The sequence below is a fragment of the Phoca vitulina genome, unplaced genomic scaffold (genome assembly GCF_004348235.1).
Source record: "Phoca vitulina isolate PV1807 unplaced genomic scaffold, GSC_HSeal_1.0 scaffold77, whole genome shotgun sequence".
In the NCBI taxonomy this organism is placed as follows: Eukaryota; Metazoa; Chordata; class Mammalia; order Carnivora; family Phocidae; genus Phoca; species Phoca vitulina.
The window spans coordinates 134,699-144,119 of NW_022589780.1; positions in this window are offsets into that span (position 1 = coordinate 134,699).

The window sequence follows — 9,421 nt, forward strand, 5'->3', positions numbered from 1 at the left end:
GGCCAGCTCAAAAGAAAGCAAGATTGCTAGGGTTGTTGGGTGTGGAAGGGTGGAGAGCAGGGCAACTGTGTCTTTGGGGACCATGTACCCAGCCAAGGAGGAGGATTTGCATTTGAATCCTGGCGCTGCCCTTTATTTGCTGTGTGATCATTCCGAACCTCACTCTACTCTCCTGAAAATTAATAATCCCTGCTCCCAGCAGCAGTATTCATACCAACCAAAAGGTAGCAACAACTCAAGTATCCATCGATGGACCAATGGATAAAGAAAACGTGGTCTACCCACACAAGGGAATATTATTCAACCATAAAAGAGAAGGAGATCCTATCACATGCTACAACATGAATGAACCTTGAAGACCTGCTAAGTGAAATAAAGCAGTCACAAAAGGACAAAGACTACATGATTCCACTTACATGAGGCACCTAGATGAGTCCAATGCATAGAGACAGAAAGTAGAATGACGTTTGCCAGGGGCTGGGGGGAGACAGGAATGGGAATGTGTGTTTAATGGGTGCAGAGTCTCAGCTGAGGAAGATGAAAAGGACTCTAGAGATGGATGTGGTGATGGTTGCACAAAATTGTGAATATACTTAAGGCCGCTGAGCTGCGCTCTTAAAAATGGTTCAGATGGGGGCGCCTGGGTGGCTCAGGCGGTTAAGCGTCTGCCTTCGGCTCAGGTCATGATCCCAGGGTCCTGGGATCGAGCCCCACATCAGGCTCCCTGTTCTGCGGGAAGCCTGCTTCTCCCTCTCCCACTCCCCCTGCTTGTGTTCCCTCTCTCACTGTGTCTCTGTCAAATAAATAAATAAAAACTTAAAAAAAAAAAAAATGGTTCAGATGAGGGGCTCCCGGCCGGCTTGGTCGGTGGAGCGTGCGACTCTTGATCTCAGGGTTGTGAGTTTGAGCCCCACGTTGGGTGTGGAGATTACTTAAAATCTTTAGAAAAAATGGTTACGATGGTAAACTTTAAGTGATGGGTATTTTGCCATAGTTTTTAAAAATTGCATGCCGGCTACTAAAGTAAAAGCACTCACATTAAAATCGTTAAGTGTCTCAATTAAAGGCCTCAAAGAGCCTGATTCCAGGTTGACATACAGGTCTTGCTCCACCCCATCGTTGTGGGGGAAGAAGGCTGAGGGACATGAGAGGTAATAGTGTATTCTTCTTGGTATTTATAAGTATTCAACATATTCTAGAACTTTATTTTTTTTTAAAGATTTTATTTATTTATTTGAGAGAGAGAGAATGAGAGACAGAGAGCATGAGAGGGAGGAGGGTCAGAGGGAGAAGCAGACTCCCTGCCGAGCAGGGAGCCCGATGCGGGACTCGATCCCGGGACTCCAGGATCATGACCTGAGCCGAAGGCAGTCGCTTAACCAACTGAGCCACCCAGGTGCCCTATTCTAGAACTTTAAAGTTTACACAAACTAGCTTCAAAGCCATCATCCCATTTTATCCTTCCAACATACCGAAATGATTGGACATGTTGAAGTTAATGTGATATTCTCTATGTGAGGAATGCATTGCCTAGCATAAAAAGGTATCTGTGATTCTTTGTCCCCCAAACTGGTTAAAATGGCAAGTTTTCTGTAATTTTTACAATGAGAAAAAAAAATAACAGTAATACCTACCTGGTTTATCTCCCCAGGGAGCTGGGGAGTTTAGGGAGATAGGAGATAGGGAGATAGCCCTGGAGAGAGACCCCATCGAGAAAGGGAAGAGTGTTCCTTTTTGGCAGCCCCAACCTCAAAAAGGGCTCGGGTATCCTCTGTAAGGCCTCAGATCAGTTGGCTTGAACCTCACATTTAATACTTGAAAAAAAACTTGGGCACCAAAAGCATTTGGCCTCTCCTAAAGGCCGGCTTCTCTCTCTCAGAGCCAGCAGAGTTGCTGACCAGCCCCTACTCCGACCTCAGCAGCCACGGCCGGGTTGCCCTATCCTACTGGGCCAGGAAGGAATAGAGGCCACTGACCACTGGGCCCAGCCCAAGGGCTTTCTCTTTTTAAAAAAAAAAAAAATGTTTTTAAATAAACAACACCTCCTCTTTCTTCCTCGCAAGTCCTGGCAGCTCTCTGCTGGTTCCCTGTTTCCACCCACCAGCCTCGGCCCTGTAGTCTCCATCTGGGGACTGAGGCTCTTGACCATTGGTGGCTCCAGCCTTGCTTTCTGCTTTCTCTCCGCACCTCCCCCTTGCCCAGCATCCCCCCCAACCCATCCCACCCCAGGCCCCCACTCCCCCCAGGCGGCTAGTGTTCCTGGCACTTTTCACATCTGTTATTATCTCACTGAGAAGGTCAAGAGGGTTAATAATTGATGTCAACATTGTGAACTTTGTTACCACTCTTCAAGATAATATTCATTAACAGCGTTGTTTGAAACGCGCATCTCCTCAACACTATCGTCTAGTGGTTTTCCACTCTCGCTATGCATTACAATTACCTGGAGAGCTCTCGAAAGCCACCCATACCCAGACACCCTCCCCAGGCTAATTAAATGCGAAGCACGGCCCAGTCATTACTCTCCATCAGGCTAATTACCTCTCCACGTCTTTTTAAGCAGTGGGTCCCAGTCCTTGACCCACAAAAAGAATTAGCAGGAGAGCTCGGTCGATATCCAGCCCCATCCCTCCCGTGCTGAGGAGGGTCTGACAAGCTGTAGTATACTTTAAAAAATGTCAAGAAGTTGTTTCTTCCTGTACTCTACTCCCGCCTCCACCCCCATTCTTTCCAGAAGCGCATTCTTCACAAGTCATCATTTCTCAAAATACTCTATAGTGATAGCAGGGGAGTTGTGGGAAACCGAATGTCCAGTCCCAAACCCTGGAACTTGTGAACATTATCTTACCTGGAAATGGGGTCTTTATGATGTAATTAAGTTCGAAATTTTGAGATGAGGGGGACCTGGGTGGCTCAGTCGGTGAAGCGTCTGCCTTCCGCTCAGGTCATGATCCCGGGGTCCTGGAATCAAGCCCCACGTCCGGCTCCCTGCTCGGCGGGAAGCCTGCTTCTCCCTCTCCCTCTGCCTCTCCCCACCGCTCATGCTTTCTCTCTCTTTCTCACGCTCGCTCGCTCTCTCAAATAAATAAATAAAATCTTTAATTTTAAAAAGAAAATTTTGAGACGAGGAGACTCTCCTAGATTATCTGGGTGGGCATCAAATGCCATCACAAGTGTCGGTATAAGAGAGAGACAGAGGGAGGTTAGACCCACAGAAGAGGGGGCCATATGAAGATGGAGGCAGAGATTAGAGTGATATTGGCCAGCAACCACCAGAGGCTGGAAGAGGCAAAGAATGGATTCTCCCCTAGGGCCTCTGGAGGGAGTGTGGCCCTGCCGACACCTTGACTTTGGACTTCTGGCCTTCAGAATGCGGGAGAATAAATTTCTGTTGTTTTTAAGCCCCACGGTGTGTGGTCATTCGTTATGGTGGCCCTGGGAAGCTGATACAGAGACCGAATAAGTTTGGTAACTCTTGTCTTTATAGCTGAAACACGTTTCCTATGCTAACAGGCATTGTTTCCCAAGCACAGGCCCTGGACGAGTGCTCCCCAGAATGCGCCTTGTGCTAGGTCACATGCTGGCCAAGCAGCGGTGAACGGAACCCACAGCATGGCAGGCTGCATGTGTGTGCAAGACGTTTATGCATGAGTTATAGCACACACACATGCATCATGCGTGAGCCTACTATGCATTCGCTTATTATAAACTCATTCAATAAATGTTTATGAGCACCTACTAATGTATCAGAAATTATTCAAGCCACGAACAATATAGTGATTTTAAAAGCAAAAATAGGGGCACCGGGTGGCTCAGTCGGTTAAGTGTCCGACTCTTGGTTTCAGCTCAGGTCATGATCTTAGGGTCGTGAGATTGAGCCCCGTGTCGGGCTCCAAACTCAGCAGGGGTCTGCTTGGATATTCTCTCCCTCTGCCCCTTCCCCCACTCACACTCTCGCTCTCTCTCTCAAATAAATCAATCTTTAAAAATAAAGAAATAGCGAAAATAAAAATATTAATAAAAATAAAAGGCGAAAATCATGTCTCTTGTGAAAAGTATATTCTAACGGAACAATCAGTCAATAAACAAAGAAGCAAATGAGTAACAGGCAGTGACTAATGCTATAAAGAACATAAAATGAGCTGAAAGGGTAGAGAGGGATGGGGGTGGCTCCTTTAGAGCGGGTAAAGCGTTTCACTAGGTGATTCCCTACAGTAATCGCATGGATCCTCTCAAGAACCAATTTATCTTTCCCATGTGTGGTAAGTCCATTTCGCCAATGAGGAAACTGAGGCTCAGGGAGGTGAAGTGACCTGCCCAGAGCATCCAGTTGTCACGTGACTACTACGGGCCTGAAACCCAGGCCTGACAGACACCTATGACTGCCTTTAAGGTCCACTTACCAGCAACATGCTGCATCGTGTCTGTGCTCAGCTGGACTCCCAGTGAGATTCTCCAGAAACTGCGTGGACCTTTCTACACCAGTACGGTGAGAAGGCTGGAGATTGGATTGGCAACGGGTACTTCTCGTCAGAGACTTGCCTTGCAGAATTCCTTCAGTCTGTTTCTTTCTTTTTTTTAAGATTTTATTTATTTATTTGAGAGAGAGAGAATGAGAGAGAGAGAGAGAGCACAAGTGGGGTGAGGGTCAGAGGGAGAAGCAGACTCCCTGCTGAGCAGGGAGCCCAATATGGGACTCGATCCTGGGACTCCAGGTCATGACCTGAGCCGAAGGCCGTCGCTTAACCGACTGAGGCACCTAGGTGCCCTTTCAGTCTGTTTCTGTGTTGGGAAGGTAGGCACGGGGTACTAAAACTTCCTGCTCGCTCCCCTGGGTCTTCTCACCTCTCCTTTGTGTCCTGCCCCATCAGCTGTAGCCCGCGGGGCAGGGCCATGGGACCGAGATAAAGGGAGTTTTGAGTTTTTATGGCTTCAGGGCTCTGGGCTGCACTTCTGGGTCCTGGATGGTGGGTAGGATGCCGGCAGAGACCAGCCAAGCATTGGAAACTTGGGGTGTGCTTGCAACAGCACGTGGCCCGGTTTGGCTGGGATACGGAAGGCCCAAAGTAGAGTGAAGAATCGGGCTGGGCAGGAGGCTGGGGCCAGATCACAGAACAGCCTCATTCTCTGGGCTGGCGCTTGCCAAAGCATGTGCGGCAGACAACTCGTGGTTTGGGATAGTAATAGCAGTGACAGGAAGAGGCGTTATGTGAGAAAATAAAGGTTCCTTGCCAGGAAGGTGGAGTTCAAAGAGACTAAACAGATCTCCTTTTTAAAAAAGATTTACTTATTTATTTATTTGGGGGCGGACAGCAGGGGTTGGGGTAGGGGCAGAGGGAGAGGGAGAGAGAGAATCTCAAGCAGACTCCGTGTTGAGCGTGGGGCCTGACGTGGGGCTCGATCCCAGGACCCATGAGATCGCGACCTGAGCCAAAATGAAGAGTCGACGCTTAACCGACTGTGCCCCCCAGGCGCCCCTCAACAGACCTCTTCTATGCCGGACTTCCCAGACTTGACACGAGGGCAGAGGGCAAGCGGAGAGGCCGCCGTGGATGCCATCCTCGTGGTGAAGGTGGACGGAGACCCACTGGAGGCAGACTGGGCTGCAGGTGGCGAGTCAGTGCTGTGGACTCCGGCTCTGAATCACCTTCTGTCCCCTCCCTGCCACCCCTGCCACCCCCACTTCGGCTAACACTCTCCCTCCAACCTGTTTCCCTGCACCTACCTGCCCCCAAACTCTCTCTCCTCTTCCAACTCACTTGCTAACCCCACCGTCTCCCTCCTCCTCCTCCTCACGTGTCCCACCCCGGGCTTCCTCCTATGCAAGTCCTTCTCCAACTATACTAGAAGCTACAGTAACTTACAGATACTCTGGGCAGTTGTGTGAAAGACCTCTATTCACTAGCAAATATGCTAAAAATTCATCTGAATTCCACAGAGGGTTTGTCCTAAGCCATCCTCCAAAACAATCTAGAATGTTTTTTAAATATCATTTGCCTTTTTTTTTTTTTTTTTTTTAAGACCCAGGCAGGCTCAGCTTTGAGTTTACCACACAGTTGGTTTCCGTGGTAACCACCACTGGTTCCAGACTCCTGTCCTTCATTTTCTGTGCTAGCACCCAGCTGTGGTGTGCCCGAGGTGCTTGCTCCCTTGTTCCAGGAAGGGGCCCTGCCTTGGTTCCTCCCCCACCCCCCCAGTCCCTGCCAGGGGCTCAGCCACTCTGGAACTTCGGCTGGGGATTTGCATCATGAGCAGCACACCCCTTCCGCCGGGCCCAGCTGGGGGGTCAGCTTCAGGCTCCTCTGCTCCTCTTAAATTCACATCATGGCCTCTTCAAACCTGAGGCGTAGAGGAGGATGGTTGAAAGCGTGGACTTTGAAGCCAGACTGCTTGGTTTGAAATCCAGGCTCCGTCACTTTTTAGTCATTGAACCGTGGGCCGGTTACTTAACTTAGTTACGTCTGTTTCCTCATCTTTAAAACAGGAATATAAATAGAACCTATGTGAAAGACTTATCATGAGGATATGTATGTGTAATGGTGCTTTGAACAGTGCCCGGAGGGGCGCCTGGGGGGCTCAGTCGTTAAGCGTCTGCCTTCGGCTCAGGTCATGATCTCGGGGTCCTGGGATCGAGCCCCGCATCGGGCTCCCTGCTCAGCGAGGAGTCTGCTTCTCCCTCTCCCTCTGCTGTTCCCCCTGCTCGTGTTCGCTCTCTCTCGCTCTCTCACATAAATAAAAATTTAAAAAATAAAAATAAAACAGCACCTGGCACGTCCTGTTACCTAAGTGACTGCTTAATATCGTTGGTGTCCGTCTGTGTCATCATTGACAGGTATTTCGGCTAAGTCAGCAATTAACGTGGTATTGTGTGAGCGAGGAAACTGTGGGTACCACAGAGGCTATCTGGTGGCCCCCTCAAGCTCCTTTAAAGGCCTGACCCCCGGAAGCTGGGCCGGACTTGGAGGCCCGGCACACGCCGCACCCACAGCTCCGAGTAGACAGCCCACCCAGGCAGGCTCTTCTTCTGGAAGGGACCGCTCACCCCATTACCCATGAAGACTTGGGCACGGGGTTCAAAACTGGCTCCCAGGCCCCGCAGTCAAAGACATCAGCACTTTGACCAATTCTGCAACTAAGGCAGGGCCAAGGCTCGGGCCTTCCAGTTTGGGGTGTGCAGTACCTCCATGCAAATGAAGCTGCCCCCATGGGTGTGGGAGGCTGGGAGCCACAGCGAGGCAGGGAGCCAACGAGTCACACCTCGCACTCACCGCGCGCCAGGCAGGGGTCTGAGCCCATGTACCCAGACAGCCTCCTTTCATCCCCAGAGGAGACCGAAGCACAGAGAAGGGAAATGACCCGCCCAGGCTCCCACGGCCAGCAAATGGCAGAGCCGGGACTCCAGTCCAGTCTGCGCCACGGTCCGTGCGCTCACCTGCTCCGCCACGCTGCCTCGCGCGGGGCCAGTTCAGCTCTGACCATCCCGCACCGATGGCCGCGCCTGCGTACGGGCCTCGGTGCCCGGGCGGAGAGCTGTGGGCTCAACACTAAGAGGAGGCAGGGTCCGGACCCGCAGCAGCCCTGCCCAGGACATGTGGGAAAAGCCCCCGAGGCCAATGCCACACCCTGTTGGGATTTTAGGAGATCTCTTTGGCTAGTTGAGGAATTTTCCAGAAGGCCCAAGAGTCTGGGCGGGTGGAGTCCTGACCGGATGGGGCCCATCACCAAGGGGCCCGGTGCAGGCTCCCAGGAGGAGGGCAGCTTCAGGCCCAACTGGGTACCCTCCGAGGTAAGGAGCCAAGGAGGGACACTAGTCAGTAGTGTTTGCTCAGTGGGCTACCTTTGGGGTGGGCGCACCGGGGTTTCCAGGGTGCATCTTTTCCTCCCCGTGGGAGCCCAGCAGCAGCCAAGAGCCCCAGCCCAGACTCCAGGGAGAGCGGAGTCCACCTTCCCGGCAGCGGCCTTGCCCAGTTTGGCAGGCCTCCTTCCATTTGGGAAGGAGGCCACTGGCCACAGCCAGGGAGCCTTTTTTCCCCAGGCAGCCTTGGCCTCCCACTGTCTTCACGCAAGATTTCTAAGCCGCTCGTGGGAATAGCATCGGATGCCAAACCCATCCTGCTTGAGGGAGATTCCTTCAGTAACTTTTATATCGATAGAATATCACACTGAGAGAAAAGTTGCCAGGAGAGCACAGAGAACTCCCTGATACCCATATCAGCGATTATTCGCGTCTTGCCTTGTTTGCTTTATTCTTTGTGTGCCTTCTCTCGCTCTGCGTATTCGTTTTCCAAGTTGCAGACGTGATAGCCCTTTACCCCTAAATATCGCAGTGTGTATTACCTACAAACAGAGCCTTTTTTTTTACATTGTCGAAATCAGCAAAATAGCACGGATATAAGGTTTTTCTCTCATCTCCGCGCCATATTCAAGTTTCACTGACTGTCCCAGGTTTTTAGCTTAATTTTATTTTTCTTTTGGAAATAAGAAATTAATCCCTCAGCTAAGACGTGAATAGTCTCTGTGTAAAACCTTACAGATAAAGCCAAAGTAGTCCTCTTGGCCCACCACCCTCGATCCCCGTCCCTCAAACCTTAAAAGGTATTATAGTGTCGTAATGGATAAGAGCATGAGGTCTTGGGCGCCTGGGTGGCTCAGTCGGTTAAGCATCTGCAGGCTGCTTCTCCCTCTGCCTGCCGCTCCCCCCTGCTCGTGTGCTCTCTCTCTCAAATAAATAAATAAAATCTTTTTTAAGCGTTTTTTTGTTTTGTTTTGTTTTTAAGATTTAAGAAGCAGGCTCCCCACTGAGTAGGGAGCCCGATGCGGGGCTTGATCCCAGGACCCCCGGGATCATGACCTGAGCCAAAGGCAGACACTTAACAACTGAGCCACCCAGGCGCCCCATAAATAAAATCTTAAAAAAAAGATAAGAGGATGAAGTCTCTGCCACTTACTGGCTTTGCGGCTTTGAGCGAGTTCCTTAAACTTTGTGCTTCTGTCATCTGTAAAATGGGGATGAAAAGAGTAATAATGTCAAAGCTACTACGTGATTATGGTGATCAAAGTAATTCACCCCAACAAAGCTCCCAGAATAGCACCTGGCACGGGGTTACGTAATCAGCACATGTCGGCTGTTCTTCTCCTCCTGTCTGACCTTACTCTGTGGGGCAACCCAGGGGAGCGCAACCACCAAACGGCGGGCCTGCCAATGGCTTTGTTTCCAAGGGGCAGCCCAGCTCCCCAGTGCAGAGGGACATCCCCCAACTGTTCACGATGGGAACACCTGGGACTCAAGCAGCCCTCGAGGTCAGGCTTCCATAGTCGGATCTGTGGGCATTAGCAACGTTGCCACCAGTACCTCTGCTGAGGTGGGCGTCCCGGGTACGGGGCGGGATGGAGACAGATGCACGCTGAACCCACGCGTGGG